General features: G+C 35.6%; 1 protein-coding gene and 1 long non-coding RNA gene across 6 annotated transcripts in view; one reads left to right on the top strand and one right to left on the bottom strand.

Annotated features, from left to right (window-relative positions):
- The window catches only part of LOC125646367 (uncharacterized), a 159908-nt gene that overhangs the window by 112731 nt on the left and 22127 nt on the right, over positions 1-25050 (bottom strand). The gene's annotated exons all lie outside the window — the stretch shown is intronic.
- LOC125680618 (uncharacterized) overlaps positions 17877-25050 on the top strand; it is a 7955-nt gene continuing 781 nt past the window's right edge. The window contains exons 1-2 of the long non-coding RNA XR_008801225.1: positions 17877-19567; positions 21171-25050. The exon at positions 21171-25050 is cut by the window's right edge and continues 781 nt beyond it. This is a non-coding gene — a long non-coding RNA (uncharacterized LOC125680618). The remainder of the gene's footprint in view (positions 19568-21170) is intronic.

Genomic DNA, 25050 nt, shown 5'->3' with positions numbered 1-25050 from the left:
ACTGTTCAGGTGAGCCATGAGGCCCGTTGGCCTTTTTCATGATGTTGTTCGAAAGATCTTGCAAAACTGAACAATTTTTGCTCTAGATGTCTCATTAAAAGTTTCTTGACAAAAATGTTATAGATTGCAACAATAACCCAACTGTTCAGGTGAGCCATGAGATCCGCAGGCTTATTTCTTAACATCGTTAGTTAACGCTTGTAAAACTGAACAACTTTTGTTCTACATGTCTTGTCAAAAGTTTCTTGAGAAAAAAGTTATTAATGTTATTAATTGTGATACAAATTCCACTGTTCAGGCGAGCCATGATGCCCGCAGGCCTGTTTTTTGATATCATTAAATAGATCTTTCAAAACTGAACAACTTTTATTCTACATGTTTTATCAAAGTTTCGTGAGGAAAACGTTAATCGTTGTAACAGAAATTCAATGGTTCAGGTGAGCCATGAGGCCCATTGGCCCATTTCTTGATACGGCACGAAAAATCTCAATAAACTGTACAACTTTTGTTATATATGTCTAGACAAAATATTTACGATTATAAAGTTATGCGACATTTATCAGACTGTTAAGGCGAGTCATAAGGCCCGTGGGCCTTTTTCTTGATATCGTTTGAAAGATCTTGCAAAACTGAACAACTTTTGTTCTACATGTCTTATCAAAATATTCTCCAGAAAAAAGTTAGTAATTGTGACATTGATCAAACTGTTCAGGCGATCCATGAGGCCCGTTCGCCTTTTTCATGATGTTGTTCGAAAGATCTTTCAAAACTGAACAACTTTTGTTCTAGATGTCTTATTAAAAGTTTCTTGACAAAAATGTTAGAGATTGCAACAATAACCCAACTGTTCAGGTGAGCCATGAGACCCGCAGGCCTATTTCATAACATCGTTAGTTAACGCTTGCGAAACTGAACAACTTTTGTTTTACATGTCTTGTCAAAAGTTTCTCAAGAAAAAAGTTATCAATGTTATTAATTGCGATACAAATTCGACTGTTCAGGCGAGCCATGACGCCCGGGAGCCTTTTTAAAGATATCATTAAATAGATCTTGCAAAACTAAACAACTTTTATTCTACATGTCTTACCAAAAGTTTCGTGAGAAAAAAGTTAATCATTGTAACAGAAATTCAATGGTTCAGGCGAGCCATGAGGCCCATGGGCGTATTTTTTGATATGACACGAAAGATCTCAATAAACTGTACAACTTTTGTTATATATATCTAAACAAAATATTTACGAGTAAAAAGTTCTGATTTAAAACGTGGAAAAAAATTGGACACTTTTTAAAACTCCATTTTCGACCCCTACCGAGCTTCCATACTAGGCACTTCCGGAAATTTTTAAAACCCAGGTGCACATCTACAACATGTCGTCTAACATCACTGAAAATTTCAGCACTCTAGCTTTTACCGTTTTTGAGTTTTTGTCTGGACAAAATGGTCATCTGAAAATCGATAAAAGGGGGATAACTTCCAACCGGAAGTGATTTTTCAAAAATTGAAACGGTGGTACAAACTTCAAATGGCAACGCATCAATCCTGAAAATTTGAAGCAAATCGATCCAGCCATCTCCGAGAAATCTTCTGCACAAAAATCGGTAAGGAGAAAAAAAAAGAATAATAACTAGACACGATCTCGTTGCGAGCAACGAGTAGGTCTTCCGTCCGATTTGTTGATGCACTCGGAGTTAAAAAAAAAAAAAAAAGAAAGACAAATGAATCCCAATTTAGTTTCCGACTTTAAGACACTTTAGATATAATCAATTTTTCATATCATAAGCTTCTGAAGCAAAGTTGCGGTGAAATTCGTTTGAAATTCGACTCTCCAGGCGAGCCATAAGGCCCGCGGGCCTATTTCTTGATGTCATTTGTTAGCCCTCTATAGACTCAACATCTTTAGTTCTATATGTCTTTACAAAATATTTACCTGTAAAAACTTATTGAGATTGACCGATATCGACAAAAAATCGACTCTACAGGCGAGCCATTAGTACCATAGGCCTATTTCTTGATATCAATCGATAGATCTCGATAAACTGAACAACTTTTGTTCAATATGTCCTTACAAAATATTTACCAGTTACAAGTTTTTGAAATCGACTGATATCGACAAAAATCGACTCTACAGGCGAGCCATGAGGCTCACAGACCCATTTTTTGATATTGATCGATAGGTTATGACACATTGAACAACTTTTGCTCAATAATGCTTTTCAAAAAATATGTCGTTTTAAAGATATGAGGCGTCAAATATCTACGATTTTGGCCCTTAAAATCTCTAATTACGTAACATATGACCTACTTTTTGATTTGATAAGATCAAGCTCGTTGAGATGAACATTTCCGCTTCTACAACTTATTATAAAATATTAATAGTTTCTGAGATTTTCTCAAAAACATTTGGACCCTTCTGAACCCCTAATTTAAAGGGCCAGCCCGTTTTGCTTGATATCGTAAGAAAGGCCTTGTCATTTTAAACATTTTTTGCTCAACAAGTATTTAGAAATTCTTTACCGTTCTCGAGTTATCTCTACAAGAAATATTTAGGGGCCAAATTGTAGCTCCCTAACGGGGCCACATAGGGAAAAAACGAAATGTACATATTGTTTAGATTATCATTCTGAACAACTTTTGTTCAATAATGCTTTTCAAAATATTTGTCGTTTTCAAGATATGAGGCGTCAATTATTTATGATTTTGGCCCTTAAAATCCCTTATTACGTAACATATGACCTACTTTTTGATTTGATAAGAACATTTCCGCTTCAATGACTTATTACAAAATATTAATAGTTTCTGAGATATTCTCATAAACCTTTGGACCCTTCTGGGTCCCTAATTTAAAGGGTCAGCCCCTTTTGCTTGATATCGTAAGAAAGGTCATGACATTTCAAACATTTTTTGTTCAACAAGTATTTAGAAATTCTTTACCGTTCTCGAGTTATTTCTAGAAGTAATTTTTAGGGGCCAAACTGTAGCTCCCTAACGGGGCCACATAGGGTAAAAACGAAATATGCCTATTGTTCAGATCATCATTCTGAACAACTTTTGTTCTTTATTGCTTTTCAAAATATTTGTCGTTTTCGAGATACAAGGGGTAAAAAATTTATGGTTTTGGCCCTTAAAATCCCTTATTACGTTACATATGACCTAAATTTTTATATGAATATATTTGGATTGTTGAGATGAACATTTTTTGTTCTTTGACTTATACCAAAATATTAACGATTTTTGAGATATTTGATCTAGACTTTGAGCCCTTCTAGATCCCTAATTTAAGGGGCTAGCCCCTAAATCTTGCTATTTTCGAAAAGATCTCGTAAATGTGCACAACTTTTGTTCTACATGTCTTAACAAAATATTTGCAAGAAAAAAGATATTGGAGATCAAAGGTCAAAAATCGCCGAAATCGGCGAAAAATTTTGGCATCCATTTTTTCAGGTCCAGGCGAGCGTTTAGGCAAATCGCCTCCGGTAAAATCGAATCCCCCACAAATCTTCTAAAATGTTTACTCTATCTTGTGTAGAAATTTCAAGACTCTAGCTTCAAAACTAACGGAGGAGATGTGTGGACAACAAGGCCCTTCAAAAAGTCACTAAAAGAGAGATAACTCCTGACCGGAAGTGACGTCAAGCACGAAATTTTGCAAGCAAAGTCTCGTCACCAAAAGACATCTTTCCTGAAAATTTCGTGAAAATCGATCGAGAAATGGCTGAGAAAAACGCGTGTACTACCGAGGAAAATAATAATAATAATAATAATGAAGAAGAAGAACGCGAACAATAATAGTAAGGTCTTCCGCAGGAGACGGAAGACCTTAATAATAAGAAGAAAAGTGAAAAATCAACAATAGAATAATAGAAGGGTCTTCCGCTGAAGACGGAAGACCCTAATAATAATAATAATAACTAGAAACAATCTCGTTGCGAGCAACGAGTAGGTCTTCCGTCCGATTTGTTGATGCACTCGGAGTTATAAAAAAAAAAAAAAAGACAAATGAGTCCCAATTTAGTTTCCGACTTTAAGACACTTTAGATATAATCAATTTTTCATATCATAAGCTTCTGAAGCAAAGTTGCGGTGAAATTCGTTTGAAATTCGACTCTCCAGGCGAGCCATAAGGCCCGCGGGCCTATTTCTTGATGTCATTTGTTAGCCCTCTATAGACTCAACAACTTTAGTTCTATATGTCTTTACAAAATATTTACCTGTAAAAAGTTATTGAGATCGACCGATATGGACAAAAAATCGACTCTACAGGCGAGCCATTAGGACCATAGGCCTATTTCTTGATATCAATCGATAGATCTCGATAAACTGAACAACTTTTGTTCAATATGTCCTTACAAAATATTTACCAGTTACAAGTTTTTGAAATCGACTGATATCGACAAAAATCGACTCTACAGGCGAGCCATGAGGCCCACAGACCCATTTTTTGATATTGATCGATAGGTTATGACACATTGAACAACTTTTGTTCAATAATGGTTTTCAAAAAATATGTCGTTTTAAAGATATGAGGCGTCAAATATCTACGATTTTGGCCCTTAAAATCTCTAATTACGTAACATATGACCTACTTTTTGATTTGATAAGATCAAGCTCGTTGAGATGAACATTTCCACTTCTACAACTTATTATAAAATATTAATAGTTTCTGAGATATTCTCAAAAACATTTGGACCCTTCTGAACCCCTAATTTAAAGGGCCAGCCCGTTTTGCTTGATATCGTAAGAAAGGTCTTGTCATTTTAAACATTTTTTGCTCAACAAGTATTTAGAAATTCTTTACCGTTCTCGAGTTATCTCTACAAGAAATATTTAGGGGCCAAACTGTAGCTCCCTAACGGGGCCACATAGGGAAAAAACGAAATGTACATATTGTTTAGATTATCATTTTGAACAACTTTTGTTCAATAATGCTTTTCAAAATATTTGTCGTTTTCAAGATATGAGGCGTCAATTATTTATGATTTTGGCCCTTAAAATCCCTTATTACGTAACATATGACCTACTTTTTGATTTGATAAGAACAAGCTCGTTGAGATGAACATTTCCGCTTCAATGACTTATTACAAAATATTAATAGTTTCTGAGATATTCTCATAAACCTTTGGACCCTTCTGGGTCCCTAATTTAAAGGGTCAACCCCTTTTGCTTGATATCGAAAGAAAGGTCATGACATTTCAAACATTTTTTGTTCAACAAGTATTTAGAAATTCTTTACCGTTCTCGAGTTATTTCTAGAAGTAATTTTTAGGGGCCAAACTGTAGCTCTATAACGGGGCCACATAGAGTAAAAACGAAATATGCATATTGTTCAGATCATCATTCTGAACAACTTTTGTTCTTTATTGCTTTTCAAAATATTTGTCGTTTTCGAGATACAAGGGGTAAAACATTTATGGTTTTGGCCCTTAAAATCCCTTATTACGTAACATATGACCTCAATTTTTATATGAATAGATTTGGATTGTTGAGATGAACATTTTTTGTTCTTTGACTTATACCAAAATATTAACGATTTTTGAGATATTTGATGTAGACTTTGAGCCCTTCTAGATCCCTAATTTAAGGGGCTAGCCCCTAAATCATGATATTTTCGAAAAGATCTCGTAAATGTGCACAACTTTTGAACAACTTTTGTTCAATAATGCTTTTCAAAATATTTGTCGTTTTCAAGATATGAGGCATCAATTATTTATGATTTTGGCCCTTAAAATTCCTTATTACGTAACATATGGCCTACTTTTTGATTTGATAAGAACAAGCTCGTTTAGATGTACATTTCCGCTTCAATGACTTATTACAAAATATTAATAGTTTCTGAGATATTCTCATAAACCTTTGGACCCTTCTGGGTCCCTAATTTAAAGGGTCAACCCCTTTTGATTGATATCGAAAGAAAGGTCATGACATTTCAAACATTTTTTGTTCAACAAGTATTTAGAAATTCTTTACCGTTCTCGAGTTATTTCTAGAAGTAATTTTTAGGGGCCAAACTGTAGCTCCCTAACGGGGCCACATAGGGTAAAAACGAAATATGCATATTGTTCAGATCATCATTCTGAACAACTTTTGTTCTTTATTGCTTTTCAAAATATTTGTCGTTTTCGAGATACAAGGGGTAAAACATTTATGGTTTTGGCCCTTAAAATCCCTTATTACGTAACATATGACCTCAATTTTTATATGAATAGATTTGGATTGTTGAGATGAACATTTTTTGTTCTTTGACTTATACCAAAATATTAACGATTTTTGAGATATTTGATGTAGACTTTGAGCCCTTCTAGATCCCTAATTTAAGGGGCTAGCCCCTAAATCTTGATATTTTCGAAAAGATCTCGTAAATGTGCACAACTTTTGTTCTACATGTCTTAACAAAATATTTGCAAGAAAAAAGATATTGGAGATCAAAGGTCAAAAATCGCCGAAATCGGCGAAAAATTTTGGCATCCATTTTTTCAGGTCCAGGCGAGCGTTTAGGCAAATCGCCTCCGGTAAAATCGAATCCCACACAAATCTTCTAAAATGTTTACTCTATCTTGTGTAGAAATTTCAAGACTCTAGCTTCAAAACTAACGGAGGAGATGTGTGGACAACAAGGCCCTTCAAAAAGTCACTAAAAGAGAGATAACTCCTGACCGGAAGTGACGTCAAGCACGAACTTTTGCAAGCAAAGTCTCGTCATCAAAAGACATCTTTCCTGAAAATTTCGTGAAAATCGATCGAGAAATGGCCGAGAAAAACGCGTGTACTACCAAGGAAAATAATAATAATAATAATAATAATAATGAAGAAGAAGAACGCGAACAATGATAGTAAGGTCTTCCGCAGGAGACGGAAGACCTTAATAATAATGAAGAAGAAGAACGCGAACAATAATAGTAAGGTCTTCCGCAGGAGACGGAAGACCTTAATGAAGAAGAAGAACGCGAACAATAATAGTAAGGTCTTCCGCAGGAGACGGAAGACCTTAATAATAATGAAGAAGAACGCGAACAATAATAGTAAGGTCTTCCGCAGGAGACGGAAGACCTTAATGAAGAAGAAGAACGCGAACAATAATAGTAAGGTCTTCCGCAGGAGACGGCAGACCTTAACGAGTTATAACTGTGTTGGGATGCCAACACAAATGTCTCCGAACACCTCCCCATGTCAGAAATGCTTTTTGATGCCAGATATGCACTCAGGATTCTCAAAAAACCCTGAAAACTGAATTTGGTTGAAATCCGACGGACTTGATTTTTGGCCGCCATTTTCTTCAATGGCGGCCATTTTGAAACATTTGAAAATTGATTGGAAGGAAATACTGATGCTAGAAATGAATTGTGGACCCTCCATTTACCCCAGAACCCAAATATTGTAGAGATTTTAACACTTTGAAATATTTCGGTATATGGTGGCCATTTTGAAAATGGCGGCTCAAAAAAAAAATTTGATGGTGGTAATGGACTCGGGGGACCATATTACCCTAGAAATCGAATTTGGTTGAAATCCGACAACCTTGAGTTTTTGACGTTTTTTGGCCGCCATTTTGAAACGGCGGCCATTTTGAAAATTTGAAAAGTTGAATGCACCCCTCCTAGTGACCCCCTATCAGCTCACAAAGTTTGAAGTGGATCTGTCGAAGCACTTTCACAAAATCGGTCGGACAAATTTCTCACTAAAGAAGAGGAAAAATAAGAAGAAAAGAATAAGAATAATAAGAATAACGAGCTATAACTGTGTTGGGATGCCAACACAAATGTCTCCGAACACCTCCCCATGTCAGAAATGGTTTTTGATGCCAGATATGCACTCAGGATTCTCAAAAACACCTAAAAACTGAATTTGGTTGAAACCCGACGGACTTGATTTTTGTCCGCCATTTTCTTCAATGGCGGCCATTTTGAGATATTTGAAAATTGATTGGAAGGAAATACTGATGCTAGAAATGAGTTGTGGACCCTCCATTTACCCCAGAACCCAAATGTTGTAGAGATTTTAACACATTCAAATATTTCGGTATATGGCCGCCATTTTGAAAATGGCGGCTCAAAAAAAAATTTTGATGGTGAAAATGGACTTGGGTTCACTAAATTACCCTAGAAATCGAATTTGGTTGAAATCCGACAACCTTGAGTTTTTGACGTTTTTTGGCCGCCATCTTGAAACGGCGGCCATTTTGAAAATTTGACAAGTTGAATGCACCCCTCCTAGTGACCCCCTATCAGCTCACAAAGTTTGAAGTGGATCTGTCGAAGCACTTTCACAAAATCAGTCGGACAAATTTCTCACTAAAGAAGAGGAATAATAAGAATAAGAAGAAAATAATAACGAGCTATAACTGTGTTGGGATGCCAACACAAATGTCTCCGAACACCTCCCCACGCCAGAAATGGTTTTTGATGCCAGAAATGGACTCAGAATCCTCCATCAAACCTAGAGAGTAAATTAGGTTGAAATTCGACGGACTGGAATTTTCGCCGCCATTTTCTTCAATGGCGGCCATTTTGAAACATTTGAAAATTGATTGGAAGGAAATACTGATGCTAGAAATGAACTGTTGACGCTCAATTGACCCCAGAACCCTAATGTTGTAGAGATTTTAACACTTTTAAAAATTTCGGTATATGGCGGCCATTTTGAAAATGGCGGCTCAAAAAAAAAATTGATGGTGGAAATGGACTCGGGGTCATAATATTACTCTAGAAATAAAATTTGGTTGAAATCCGACAATTTTGAGTTTTTGACTTTTTTGGCCGCCATCTTGAAACGGCGGCCATTTTGAAAATTTGAAAAGTTGATTGCACCCCTCCTCATGACCCCCTATCAGTTCACAAAGTTTGAAGTGGATCTGTCTAAGCACTTTCATACAATCGAGCGGACAAATTTCTCAGGAAAGAAGAGGAATAAGAAGAATAAGAAGAAGAAGAAAATAAGAATAATAAGAAACGGAGCAAAAACAATATGTCTCCGACACTTTGTGTTCGGAGACATAATAAGAAACGGAGCAAAAACAATATGTCTCTTTGTGTTCGGAGACATAATAATAAGAAAAGTGAAAAATCAACAATAGAATAATAGAAGGGTCTTCCGCTGAAGACGGAAGACCCTAATAATAATAATAAGAAGAAACAGAGTAAAAACAATATGTTCCCAAACTTTGTTTGGGGAACATAATTAGATTAACCCCACTTTAAACGTGTATAGCTTGCTGTTGACTTTGGTAGATGCGAATTAAGTTAAGATCTTACACAAGACTAGCTGCATCATTGAGTGTGAGTTACCAATAAATAGTTACTTCATATAATTAACGATTCTTTTCACTTGGTTCATTTATCTCCGGATTTGATCGAAATATCTCTAAATTCTGCCAGCCTTTGCGTTCTAATTTTCGCGCGCTTTTAAAGCAATACAAGCTGGTATAACTGACAGTAAATAAATTGAAAAATAAAAACAAAAACAAATATATAATATATATGTGATTGAATATATATAGCTCTAAGGAATCAGAGTGAATCTGAAGCAATAAACCCGTCAAATCAGCATAAAATGTCGATTCATGAATCATTGTCATTCTGTCAGTAGTTCCTGCTCGTTATCTCCGATGTGCATTGACCTCGGAGGTCACCAGTTCGGAAAAAAGCGAACGAGAGACACTGAGCACGTGTCAAATTTGTAAACAATTTCACAACTTTGATTTGAGTGGCACATTTGCGAACATTATTACTTTTTTGCACTTATAGTACTTCTTGTCATTCATGAAACGATGTAATATTTTAAAACAAACAAATCCCGTGGGGATCCGGGTTAGAATAGGTCCTCAGTACCTCTTGCTTGTCGTAAGAGGCGACTAAATGGGATATGCAGTCCTTCGGATGAGACCAAAAAACCGATGTCCCATGTCACAGCAGGTGTGACACGATAAAGATCCCTCCTTGCTCAATGGTCATTAGCGCCGAGCATACGCCTAAAAATTTTCAGCCCTTCACCGGCAGTGGTGACGTCTCCAAATGAGTGAAATATTCTCGAGAGTCCCTCAATATTCAATCAATAAAACAAACGAAACGTCAATTTCCGTCTTTGTATATGACCTCGGTCTCAATTCAATTTTCAATTTATTGGATCTCATCACCATTAGGCAATGGTATACAGAGATATAAAGACAAAAAGCTGTTATATATACATTTAGTAAACAATGCATGCATGTAATAAAGTATCTATCAAGTTAGAACAAAAAACCGTGTTATCATTAATTAGAAGTATGGGTATTCTAGGTAGGGGAGCACATTTTATTTATTTTCTTATATTAATGAAAGTACAGAGTTTTCTCAAAAACTGTATTTATTGTTAGACATGATTTGTTTAAAAGTAAAGATTTTTTTTAATTTTTATTTGTTTAGGTGATAAAAAATTCATTCTTTGTTCTTGCATTACATCACAGTTGAGTACATAATGAATTCCATCTCCAATCTCTTGTAAATTACAGTATCTCTCTTGGTATGTTAATCCAACGCCCACTTTCAATCGGTAGATGGATATTGTATGTTCGAAATCTGCAAAATGTAGTCGCATCATTTTTAAATAATAAATTAATCACATTTCTCAAAAGTCTCAGCAACCCGACTGTGTTCGGCAATCATCGTTCCCATGTCCGTGTTTACGGCGCTATGGTGGTTTATACGAAACGCTCATTGTAGATACATGCATGCCCTCAAATAATATTCCCTGTTTACTTTGCGATTTTTTTATTCAGATCTTGGGGATTATATTAGTTATACAAATAGGTGTTATTTAGTACATAATTGGATAGTTGATAATATGCCGTCAGTTACAGCTTATATTGCTTTAAGGGGGTATTATACATCGTCATAATGACTGACTTACTTTTAAAATATGGATGAACATATGAATATCAACAATATTTGCCTATTTATTAAAATAATCATCGCCTAGTTGAGTAGGTCAGTAGGTTAGCATGTCGAGTGCTGTACTGTAGATCATGGGTTCAAGTTCAGCAAGGATTTTAGATTTTTTTTTAAAAAGATTGCTTTCTATTAAAACTGCATTTTTGACTATATAAAGTAAATTAGAAAGTTTTTAATTTCATAATATTGTTGTACATATCCTCCACTTTTCATCCATATCAAATTTCTCTGGTGTAGCATACCTCCTTAAATAAGAGAATTCTTTGGAACACTTTTTTCTTAAAATATTTAGTTATTTACACTTCCCAAAATCTTTCCGGCCCATAAATTTGGTGCTTGCACCAATGTTTCTTGTTAACAAATTGATTTTGTTTCCTTCATTCCCGACCGAGCGCAATGTTGATCTACAATGACTCGATAATTCTAGGTGAGTTCCGAATAGCCAGGCGGGAACGAACTGTTTTGGAGATCGAACGGTTTTAGGTGCAAACGGAACGGTTTGATGTGGTAACAGACTGATTCTAGTCGAAAAGGAAACGGTTCATTTGGTGTACTAGTATGCTTCAGGGTCTGTAACTTACAGTAGGTCATATCAGAGTTTACAGATAAACGGAGTTAGATGCCTTGTTTGTTTACCGCCAAGCTGAATCCCACTAGAATACATTGTAACAAACCAGCCGTAAATTCCAATCAGTTTGGTCTACCTCCCAGATATTCCGCACAGTGCTTATTAATACAAAATATATTTAAGAAATGAACATCACTTTTGAGCTGTTCATGGTCAGTATGAACGGATTTGGATTTGAGGCAAATTCTGTGAATCGCTAACGCGATTCACAGAGAATTTGCCTCAAATCCAAATCCGTTCATATTGACCATGAACAGCTCAAAAGTGATGTTCATTTCTTATATTTATATTCATTTACTAAAACACCGTTTGTTTACATTGCTTCTATTTTGTTGCATAAAACGAACTCCTAACCTCTGTCACAGTAGTTATTGTGACATACGTCAACACATGGACATGATGTCACATTCCTTCTCACCCTGCCTTTTATCAACATTGCAAGGTGCACTGTATTTTGGAGGTAGGAGACCGCAAGATTGGGATGATAATCCACGTAAGTTTACAATCTCAATCCAAAGGTGTGACTTGCGAGATCTTTGTAACAGATGTTCTATTTTTTTCAAACCATTACGCTCTCTCAGTCGCGTGCTTTAAGCTAGTTCATAATCCGTTCATAGTCAATGTGAACGGATTGTGTCGCGCGCTGAAATTGGTTGGTTCATAGAGGAAAATGTGATTTGCAATATAAATATAGTCTATGTATACTGAAATAAACGTCTAAATGTTCTCTTCCCAGAAAATATGCAGTGCAAGCAATCAGGTATCTGACAAACATTGTTCTAAAATATATCGTGTAGAATCTTGTCGAGGTCACAGATCAAAATGATTAAAAAATTGATAAAACAGAAAATCAGGATATTCATGATACTCTTGACAAGGCATTTGCGATAACATTACACTTGATATGTTTAATACCAATACCAAACTCTTTTAACGATAAACTCTATCTTACGATTCTACGATTCTTGTTTGACATTTTATGCAAAAAATGTGAGAGGGTTGTAATCCGTTAAAACAAGAATGGGATCTACAGTAACATTCAAATTAAGTGGTTTGGATGGATTAAACGATAAAGATTTACAGACACTGTCACAGACAGACAAACGACGATCAACAGGTGATCAGAAAAGCTCACTTGAGCTTTCAGCTCAGGTGAGCTAAAACCTACATAAAGCAACTCTTGGTAGACAAATGCCGCCTACTATATAACACCATGACAAGCAGTATTGCTATTTTCAAAACACGTACAGAAAGATTGAAAGATAATTAGTACGGAAGCGTATTAGTGCCACGTTTTTACTTTTTATTTTTTATATTTTACACTTTAATCTTTAAAATTTACACTTTAATCTGTAAATTTTACACTTTAATCTGTAAAATTTACACTATAATCTGTAAATTTTACACTTTAATCTGTAAATTTTACACTTTAATCTGTAAATTTTACACTTTAATCTGTAAATTTTATCCATGTATACTACCTGTACTCCTGAAGAAAAGCAGGGGCGTAAATTTCAGTTCAGAACATTCAATTGTCAGTCTTATGTCGTCCTATGTAATTTGACCGACTTTCAAATTAAAATTCCAAATATGAAATGGCGATCAGATCACAAAATTCCAGTGCAGTTAACGAATTATCTAACTGTCCTAGTAATATCTTTACTGTAAAGATATTAAAATGATAACTGAAGTATTTCACATTGTTGGTAGATCCCTTGTAAATAGACACTTTAAATTTCAAGTATTGGACTTACAAGGTCCCTTCTATGATAATTTACGTGTCAGAGATAAAATATGATCTTCACCTTTCATAAAGTGCTATATTCGCTTGAAACCATGTAAGTACGGAATGCAAACATCTATCTAGAGCGTTTTATAACCCATAGAAAAAGGGTTTCAATCAGTCAGTGCTTTTTAATGGTGTAATGTTGTGCATATTGATGACCTAATCTCCCAACCAATGAGAATGTAAGTCACCATTTCACTAAACTGATACCCCGTTGACCTCGCTTCTCTCGTGTTTGTGTGTAGCACCAATCAGCGGGGAACCAGTTTAATCATTTGACGGGCAGTAAATACGTAGCGTCAAGAAAGTTGCGGCCTACTGAAAGTCCAAGGCAAACAGAGATTTGTACTATTATAACAAACTCGTTTTTCTTTACGCCGGCTAAGTGTCATAGATACATATTTGACACCACTAAGTTTTCATTCTATTTTACAAGGATCATGATATCAGGAATGTAAAGGATGACCAGGAACAGGCAAAGATATAAGAGCCTTATCACCAGGTTTAAAACCTCTGTTTCTGGCATGTTTATCATACCAAACATTCATTTTGGCTTGATACATGAAAGTCTTTAAGATTTTCTTGTTTGTAAACATTGGATGTATCTCTTTGAAATAAGTCACGTAGTCTAAAAAGTTATTGTAGTATTTTCTATGGAAAGCCATAGGGGACCCCCAGGTCATGTTCTATATATTTCATTGTAAATCAATCCTGGCCGGCCAGGGTATGTTATCCTGGCCAAGTCAGGATTGCAAACATGACCAGCCATGATTTTCAATCCTGGCACATCCTATCCTGGCCGGTCAGGTTATGATTTCAATCCTGGCCAATAACATGGTCATCCAATCCTCACCTGGCCACCCAAACCTGGTCGGTCATGATTTCAAACATAACCAAGCCAGGATTGATAACCTGGCCATCCAATCCTGGTCATGATTTTCAATCCTGGCCAAGTCAGGATAACCTGACCATTCAATCCTGGTCGGTCATGATTTCAAACATGGCCAAGTCAGGATTGATAACCTGGTCGGTCATGATTTTCAATCCTGGCCAAGTCAGGATTGCATTGCGCCAGGATATATGACTTCCAAACGCAGTCAAGATTTCTCAAGCGTCGCCAAGATTGGCCTGGCCAAGTTGCATGTTCGAATGATTCAAACAACAACAAAAAAAAAACGCTGTCAAGATTTCCCAAGCGTCACCAAGATTTATTACCCAAGATTTTCGCTGATGAAGATTTATTAGGCCAAGATTTTCAAGAACTTAGATTACATCATTCTATCTGCACATGCTGCATGCCGCGTTATTGTGATAACAAGGTGGGTGGTTTGTGTTTTTCGTTCAGTTATATAGATCAAGTCATTATGTTTCTACATCGCTTTCGCCTTAAATGTATTTGATTAACCATTACGCTACTCTCTTAAAGAATAATATAATAATGTATGTGTGCATATCGAGGAAATTCGAGTCAAAACCAAATTCGCTCATCTCATATTTTATATGTTGACAGTGCTACCGTTTGAGCGAGCGCAGCTTCTTGTATGTACATATTTTGTAATGTTCATCCTTTGATCAGGTTCAATTTAAACAATATCTATTTGCCAAATACTCATGACATGAATTTTCTCTCGGGGTTTTATATAAAAAAATCATTAAAACATGTATGTACATGAATGTGACTGAAATATTTTTATGCTATATATACATTTTATTTCTACTGCCTTCACTATGACTTGTTTAACCTTTGATGCACGACACTCCTCTGGACTGTATGCTCTCAGCAGTCTACTGCCTCTATACGTATTTCTTTTTTTTTTTATTCTCAATCTTTTCAAGTTACGAATTGTATGATAAAAATGCCCAAACCTTTCAAGTTTGTAAAATTGGGTTTAAACAGCACTGCATTTGAATATAAAATGCATTTCAATATAATGATAATTTAACCCCCAACCCCCCCACCACCACCACCACCACCATGCGCACCTATCTGATTTTTAAGAAATATGAAATTCATATGATAATCTCCTTGTAGCAATGGTATGCTCCAAAAGAGAAAATTAGAACAATATTAATTTATAATGAAGCAATCTTCTTAGGGTTTTTGTTACTGATCCCTGCTTCACACCAAAGCACGTAGCGGGAAAAACTATACAGAATAAATTATTTCTAATAATCCTTAAGCGGTAAAGAAATTGATAATTTACAATCATTTATTACATTTAACTTTATAAGCTTTCATCAAAAATAAATAAAAACCTCATACATGTATAGACATATAATTTACCCATCAATGCAGCCACTGATGTGTATTCCAAAGGGACTCAACTTGTCATACTGGTCTAGAAAATAATGAAGGTCCTGAATGCAACAATATTAATATGATACAAAATATTTGTCAGACGAGTCAGATTGCATGCTCAATCTTAATTTTGATACTTGTATATATATTTGATAAATAATTTTTTTTGGTTTCAGTTAAATCCTTATATTCCCTGTCTAACTCTTAATCTCAGAGCAGCCTTTACCTGGTCATAATTTGAAGAAAACTTCTGTATATCACATGGACTAAGACTTCTTGCCCATTGACATGACTGATTTATTTAACCTTTAAACGTATCCCCAGGTCAGGATTTGAATTAGCTTAAATCTACCATTAAAGTCATATGCTAGATAAAGATAAAAATTAATACATGTACTTGCATAGTAATATTGAGCGGATAGTATATTCCTATGTCCAGTTTGACCCTTGACCTTTGACCATGTGATGTCAAAATCAATAGGGGTTATCTTCTTCTAAAGATATACCAGTGTACCAAGTTTGATGACTGTAAAGCAAAGGGTTCTCTAAACATTGAGCGGACAGTATATTCCTATGTCCAGAGTAGATTGACCCTTAAACTTTGACCTGAAAAACAATAGGGGTTCTCTTCTATACTCATAACCAACCCACATATTAAATATTATGATCAAGTGAATGGTTCTCAAGATATTAACCGGACAACATGTGGTCTACCAACCAGCCAACAGGTGCAAAGTAATATGCCTCTCTTCTTTGAGGGGGGAGGGGGGGGGGGGCATAAAAATGCACTACCCAAATGGTACCAAATATTTTTTTCTTATTAGAAAATGCATTATATTTGTGAAAAATGAAAACATATATTACCTACGTACAATGTATCCATATATAACTCTTAATCTAAAGAACATGTCTGATATGCTTCTGTCTGGTTTCAGATGCATTTCAAGCTGAAATAAATATATATAAATAAATAGCTATAAATCTAACTGCTTAAAAAATATGAATTTGAGAAACTTTCATAATCATAAATTATTACAATGCTTTCAAATTATATCTTGATAGACTAGTGCACTTACAGAATTAATCTGAAAACTATGTAAACTGATCTTAATTATCATGATTTAATTTCTACATGCTCTGAGAAATTTCAAAAACAATGAAGAATGATATTTGATAACTCATACAGTCAGGGTCATTCAATAATACTGGACATTCATTTCTAGTCTGTGACTGGCCAAGAAATAGTCAAAATAATTCTTCCATAACATTGAAGGTCCAAAGTTTTTAGCTCAACTGAACCGAAGGTTCAAGTGAGCTATTCTGATCACATTTTGTCCGGCGTCCGTCTGTCTGTCTGTCTGTAAACTTTTCACATTTTCGACTTCTTCTCCAGAACCACAGGGCCAATTTCAACCTAACTTGGCCAAAAGCATCCTTGGGTGAAGGGCTTTCAAGTTTGTTCAAATGAAGGGCCATGTTCCTTTCAAAGGGGAGATAATCACAAAAATGCAAAAATAGGGTGGGGTCATTTAAAAATCTTCTTCTCAAGAACCACTGGGCCAGAAGAGCTGAAATTTATCTGAAAGCTTCCTGACATATTGCAGATTCAAGTTTGTTCAAATCATGGCCCCCGGTGTTAGGATGGGGCCACAAGGGGGGATCAAAGTTTTACATACAAATATATAGGGAAAAACTTTAAAAATCTTCTTCTCAAGAACCACTAAGCCAGAAAAGCTGAGATTTACATGAAAGCTTCCTGACATAATGCAGATTCAAGTTTGTTCAAATCATGGGCCCCTGGTGTTGGATGGGGCCACAATAGGGGATCAAAGTTTTACATACAAATATATAGGAAAAATCTTTAAAAATCTTCTTCTCAAGAACCACTAAGCCAGAAAAGCTGATTTTTACATGAAAACTTTCTGACATAGTGCAGATTCAAGTTTGTTCAAAGCATGGCCCCCGGGGATAAGATGGGGCCCCAAGGGGGGGATCAAAGTTTTACACACAAATATATAGGGAAAAACTTTAAAAATCTTCTTCTCAAGAACCACTAAGCCAGAAAAGCTGAGATTTACATGAAAGCTTCCTGACATAATGCAGATTCAAGTTTGTTCAAATCATGGGCCCCTGGGGTTGGATGGGGCCACAATAGGGGATCAAAGTTTTACATACAAATATATAGGAAAAATCTTTAAAAATCTTCTTCTCAAGAACCACTGGGCCAGAAAAGCTGATTTTTACATGAAAACTTTCTGACATAGTGCAGATTCAAGTTTGTTCAAATCATGGACCCCGGGGATAAGATGGGGCCCCAAGGGGGGGATCAAAGTTTTACACACAAATATATAGGGAAAAACGTTAAAAATCTTCTTCTCAAGAACCACTAAGCCAGAAAAGCTGAGATTTACATGAAAGCTTCCTGACATAATGCAGATTCAAGTTTGTTCAAATCATGGGCTCCGGGGGTTGGATGGGGCCACAATAGGGGATCAAAGTTTTACATACAAATATATAGGAAAAATCTTTTTCTCAAGAACCACTGAGCCAGAAAAGCTGATTTTTACATGAAAACTTTCTGACATAGTGCAGATTCAAGTTTCTTCAAATCATGGGCTCCGGGGGTAGGATGGGGCCACAAGGGGGATCAAAGATTTACATACAAATATATAGTTAAAATCTTTTTCTCAATAACCACTGAGTCAGAAAAACTGATATTTACAAGAAAACTTTCTGACATAGTGCAGATTCAAGTTTGTTCAAATCATGGTCCCCGGGGGGTAGGATGGGGCCACAAGTGGGGGGGGGGGGGTCAAAGTTTTACATACAAATATAGAAAAAAGCTTTAAAAGAACCATTGGGCCAAAGAAGTTGACATTTACATGAAAGCTTTCTGACATAGTGTAGATTCAAGTTTGCAAAGGGTAGTTTGGGCCATAATAGGGACCAAGGTTTTACATGCAAATATATATGGAAAGTCTTCAGATATGGGCCAAGGTGACTCAGGTGAGCGATGTGGCCCATGGGCCTCTTGTTGTTAAGGTCACTTAATTGCTATCTGTTTTTGTCTGTCGCTGTGCATATGTGCAGGTGTGTGTCATTTGTAAACTTCTCACATTTTCAATTCATTCTCAAGAACCGCTGATTAAAAGCTGATTTCAATTACACTTGCCACAAAGTATCCTTAGGTGAGGGGAATTCTTTTTTTTTCAAATGAAGGGTAGTGTCCCCTTCCAAGGAGAGATAATCAAGAAAAGGTGATGTCATTAAAAAAATCCCTTCTCAAGAAGAGTTGAATCTTATCTGAAAGCCTCCTGACATAGTGTAAATTCTTTTTTTTTAAATCATGGCCCCTGGGGGTAGGGTGGGGCCACAGAAGTGGATCAAAGTTTGACATAGGAATATCTAGGAAGAAATCTTATAAGATCTTCTCAAGAAGGCCATGGCTGGCCATATTAAAATTGGGAGCATCCTTAAATTGTTCCGATTCCAGTTTGTTCAAATCAAGACCCCCAGAAGTACGATGGTTGAAATATTACATACGTAAGTTTTTAAAAAAAATAAAAATTGGCTATATATCACAATTATTGGCTATATCGAATCTGTTATAACAATGCAAGCATGACTCCTATTATATCATCTGTATAGTTCATTTATTTGAGCATTATAACCTGTGTGATTGATTTTCTATTTTGAGGTATGAAGTTGATGAGTTCAAATTAAAATACAGCATCTGTGGACTGTGGAGCTAAGAGATTTTAATATTTTCCTGCACATTTTCAGACTCTAGTTCAGTATTGTTACATGCAAATTATCAGGACAGAATTGGAGGAAGTGAAATTTGCTTGGAATAACCATCGGATCAAGAAGCAAAAAATGGGAGATGTTGTTCCTGGGATTCCAGAATTCCTTTATCATGTTCCAGAAATGTTAGGTTAGTTTATTTTGGTAATGTGATACGATTAAAGAGTGAAAATTTACCTCTGCTTTTTGGAAAGTTGATTGTAAATAAAACAATCTTTTAAAACAAAAAGAAATCAGTTATTAGATAAGACATAATAACTGTTATTCCATGGTAATACTTATTTCAAAGAAACAGCAATATGTAGCCTGATATGTTATCCCTTTCTATCTAAAGTTCATACAATTATTATAAACCTTTCCTAATACATGTATGTACAGCACCGATTCCAAAGAAATTGGATAGATTAGTCAAGACTCTGGATAAGACAACTAAGAATTCTTAAACAATTAAATTTACTGATTGCAGAAATGAACTTTAAGTAGACATCAAATTAGGGAAAATGTTAGAATACACAATATTTGGATTTGACATTTTTCACTGATACGTATCTCATGTATTCAAATTGAAAGAATGTAGAATAATTATCTCTAGATTAAAATTGTACACCAGACACTGACATCAGAATATGTAATGGAGACTTTCATTTGTAATAAGATAAGGCTCGATGTCTGAAGACAGGAGATAAAATAAACTCTTTTAAAAACAGCAAGGTCACAAATACTTTATCGATTTATTCTTACTTAACCTTCCTCAACTTATGTTGCATTGTAAGCTTTTCCTACATGCATATTTATACCCCCCGAACGAAGTTCTGGGGGGTATATAGGAATCACTCTGTCTGTCCGTCTGTCTGTCTGTCTGTCTGTGCAGATTCGTGTCCGGGTCATAACTTCTTTGTTCTTTGACTTAGGCATACCATATTTGGCACACAGGTAGATCACCATGAGACGATGTGTCAAGTATATTTATGACCTTGACCCTTGACCTCAAGGTCAAAATTAAAGGTTTTTTACAATGGATTTGTCTCCGGGCCATAACTTCTTTGTTCTTTGACATAGGCATGCCATATTTGACACATGAGTGTATCACCATGAGAGGATGTGTCATGTACCTTCATGACCTCCATATGACCTTGACCTCAAGGTCAAAATTAAAGGTTTTTACAATGGATTCGTGTCAGGGCCATGACTTCTTTGTTCTTTGACATAGGCATATCATATTTGACACATGAGTGTATCACCATGAGACGATGTTTCAAGTACCTTCATGACCTCTATATGACCTTGAACTTTGACCTCAAGGTCAAAATTGATTATAGGGTTTTGACATACCATAAGACATGGGTGTATCACCATGAGACTATGTGTCATTTACATTCATGACCTCTTTATGACCTTGACCTTTGATCTCAAGGTCAAAATTATAGATTTATGCCATGGATTTGTGTTCGGACTATATCTTCCATTTTCTTCTACAAATGCATACCATTTTTTTACACCCAGGAAAGAGGTAATTTATACCTATTAACAACACCCTTTGGGAGATTGGGGTAAGCGGAGGGTATTCTTAGTGAGCATTGCTCACAGTACATCTTGTTACATTTAAACTGTCTCTTAAAGTTTTCGTTATTGTGTACCCTGACAGAAGTCTGAATCTCGAGCCACTAAGTTGTAACTTGTTTATATTGAAAAAATCTGTTTTCATTACCTCTTATTGTTTTACTTCTTTCTAGGTATTCCACAGTGTAAAAATTATATCCATCCTCTAAGTGTGAATGACGAAAAGTTTAAGTTCCTAAAGGACCAAGTTCTGTTTTAAAAATGACTTGGATAAGGACATTCAAGAATCTCTTGATGTTATATGCGACCATCACCGGCCTTCATCAGTATTTGAAGGCAAAGCAATGTACATTTCACTGAAAGATATATTGGAACAGTATATTTATCAGTAATTTATGATGTTTTGGACTTTATGGCAATTCTGACAAGTTCAAGATCACCGACAGAATTTTTTAAAAATAAAATCCAGTTAATGAATCTAGAATGGATAAATATTGGAATTTGATACTTCAAGCAAAGATTAATATGAGCTAAAGATATTTTTTTCGTTTTAACTTTGTCTGAAGGTAATTCGGACAAGTTAAGGCAAAAAGTGTTAATTTCATGTCAGTCCCATAACTTTGTATAGGGGATACTCTGCAAGTTTATATTGCATATAAGATTACTTATGACCAGAGAGTGTCTCATTATTTATTTTTTTGTAACCAGGGTGATTTTGGCAAGTTTGTGGTCACTTGTAGAAGTTTGTGAGCTCACAGTGCCTTTAGTTTTTTGTTTTCTTTTTATTGTTATATGACCTCCTGGTCTTTTATGTTTCCACTGTTGGATGGTTATTCTATGCAAATTTCACTTCTTCCCATACTTTTTGCCATAATCTATTTATGTGTCTGAAGTTTTGTAGACAATTTTTGTATTTCTTTTTTGTCAGTATTTCAATAAATTGACCTTTCATTATGACCATCTATGAAAGAAATTATGTATATTATGGAACAGTCTGTGCGAAAAGGTAACCCGACGATTGCCTCCAAGTGATCACTGTAATTGAAACTTTGTGTAAAAACAAATTTTCGTATTGTTAAGAGTGATTTTCTTCAGAGAAAGTTTATTTGGAGATTTTAGATTCTTTATGGTGATTCCCCCCCCCCCCCTTCCCCCGAGAATTCTATTGTTGATATACTTTAAATTATTAGTAGGAAACCGATGAGTGATAGCCTACCTCATATGACGTATTATGGTATGGCGTCGTCCGTCTGTCTGTCCGGACCTTGTGGGCAGGATACAGACTGAACCATAAGCCCTAGGACTTTACAACTTGGTACATTTGATCACCATGATGAGAGGAAGATGCCTATTGTTTTTCAAGGTCAAAGGTCAAGGTTGTAGTATCACTTACTAGGAAAACCTTGTGGGCAGGATACAAACCGAACCGTAAGCTCCAGGATATTATAACTTGGTATATTTGATCACCATGATGAGAGGAAGATGCCTATTTTTTTCAAGGTCAAGGTAATAGGTTTACTTAGTAGGAAAACCTTGTAGGTATACAGACCGAACCGTTGGGGCTAGGAGTGTCAAATTTAATATGCATATACCTTATTCCAAGTGGAGGAAGCCTATTGTTTCTCAAGGTCAAAGGTCAAGGTGGTTGTAGCAGGATACAAATAAAACTGTTGTGACTAGGAATGCCAATACTTTTCTTTTTCAAGTTTAAAAGGTCAAGACTGTTAGATGGCATGCTTCACTTGATAATTTGGTGCCAAGTATAGCTTGTGAACTTCCAAGTTATACTTTATTTCTATATAATTTGAGATTCTCCTGCAAAAAAAAATGGTGATCTGCCTCTACAAAAATAGTTATGTTCAATATTTTTGACCATTTCAAACTGAAACTAATTACTGAAATAAACACATGAAATCAAATTGTATTGCATTTCAGTATACTGTACCTGTACTTATACTTTAGCACTAACTGTTTCAAGCAAAGGTGTGTGGTATATTAGCATATTTATGAAGTAGCGCATTCTAAGGCTATCCCTCTTTATATCTTGATATCCATTTCTACAAGCATAATAATGAATTAACTCACAGAGGACAGTGCTAACTTCACTAAAATATGAATCCCACTAAAATATGTTTTCCTTGAGCAAAATCTACGGGCGTATTATGCCACGTTGGCGTTGCTTTTGTTATACCATCTTGACCTGTCACTTAGTCATCTTGAGTTGTTCCCCTTTGATTGTGCTATGATTTTTATGTCGATCTAGTATATCTGGTTGTTGTGACAATAATAAATTCTTGTCTTGTTATATGCAAGTCCTCAGTCAAGTTGTATAACATTTTGCTTGTTTATTTATTGATTCAAATGAATAAATGTATTAATTTTATGAATATGTGTCTCATTCCAATTAGTATTGTAGATTGACTTCTATTAAGGTATTGGTAGGATGAAAGGTGAAGATAACGAACAGTGATCAATCTCATAACTCCTATAAGCAATACAAAATAGAGTTGGGCAAATACGGACCCCTGGACAGACCAGAGGTGGGACCAGGTGCCAAAGAGGAGTAAGCAATCTCCTGTCGATAGGTGATTGGTCACACCCACGGGGAGCCCTTTATTCTGATCAGGTAAACAGAGTTATCCGTAGTCAAAATCAGTGTGCCAAAAAGGACCTAATAATCGGTATGAAACATGTCTGACAGCACTTGACCCAATGATAGGTCATATTGACGAACTAGATGGTTATAACGACCATAGAATTTTCGGAATCCTGACTTCAATCAAGACTATTGAAACCCCTGTAAAACTTGTTTGTCAGTAGCTTGCCTCAATTTAAAAACTGACCATACGCAGAACAAGTTCTTACATATCGAATCAGTTGAGAGATATAAACACCATATACAGGTGATACTGGAATATGCAGGATCTGTGCAAAGATTTTTAAAAAAAAGGGGGGGGGGAGTAGGACAGGTTAATTTATGATGCTGTAAACATCCTTTTTTCACTGGGTCATCATTTCGTGGAGTCGCAAATTTTGTTCAATTTGCAGGTAGAAAATTGCAGATTTTATGATAATTACTGTATGTTTTAACTGCACATCAAGTATATTTGGAAAAGTTGTTTCCACAGTTAAGATTTTACCTATCATGATATTGTATCAAAGTCCAAATTTGTTGAAAGGACTCTCATTATATCGCAAAGTAAATGTTACATGTACCTACTGTGCAAAACGTGAGATGCCTCTTGGACACCAAATTAATCATTGAAATTTAAAATAATGTAAAGTGATCTTGCTGTCCGCCTTGGCTGCAATGATGTAGCCCTATCTGATTCTTTTTATTCCGACGCTTCCGTGATCCTCTCCCAAAATAAAATCGGAGAGGGCAACATTATTGCTGCTATGTCTGCCTCAGCATTAGAAAAATATTCTAATATACCTACTTTCAGAAAGCTTCAAGGGCTTTAATAGCAAAGCAGCCTTCCATCACATTATCTCCATGCATATTTTCATACATATACAGAGCTTTTCCCTTGCAACATGATTTCATTCAAGGAACTGTTTTTTCATAGAACGAGTCAAATGTCCACTTTATAATTAACACTGTTCTTGACTTTAGTCCCAGGATCAATGACATTTTTTTAGCTGGCTCGCAAACATCTGTGCAATAGACTAGGTCAAACAATAGTGTTCAGTAAAATTCTGTTATAAAGATCTTGGCTATAAGGAAATGTCGGTTATAAGGAATTTTTCATGATTCCTCTTGGTAACTTTTTAAAATCTTCCTTTTTTGGATATAAGAATCTTGGTTATTAAGGAGGATAAATTTGAGGTCCTAGTGATTTCCTTACAACTGAGTTTTACTGTACTCTTATTGTACATGACCTGCTTTCCTTAGTAATTACTTACACCTAGAAAGTTTAAGAATTGAGTTTGTAGCACTTTATTTGTAAATATTTCAGCTCCAGTTAACCTTTCACACTTTTTCTTGTTACTTTCGCCTGCACAAGATATTTTTGTCGAGTCACTCACCAACTCTTTTGCAAGTTGAAGACT

The sequence above is a fragment of the Ostrea edulis genome, chromosome 3 (genome assembly GCF_947568905.1).
Source record: "Ostrea edulis chromosome 3, xbOstEdul1.1, whole genome shotgun sequence".
Classification (NCBI taxonomy): domain Eukaryota; kingdom Metazoa; phylum Mollusca; class Bivalvia; order Ostreida; family Ostreidae; genus Ostrea; species Ostrea edulis.
Note: the sequence above shows the minus strand (reverse complement) of the source record. Positions and strands in the feature narration are given on the sequence as shown.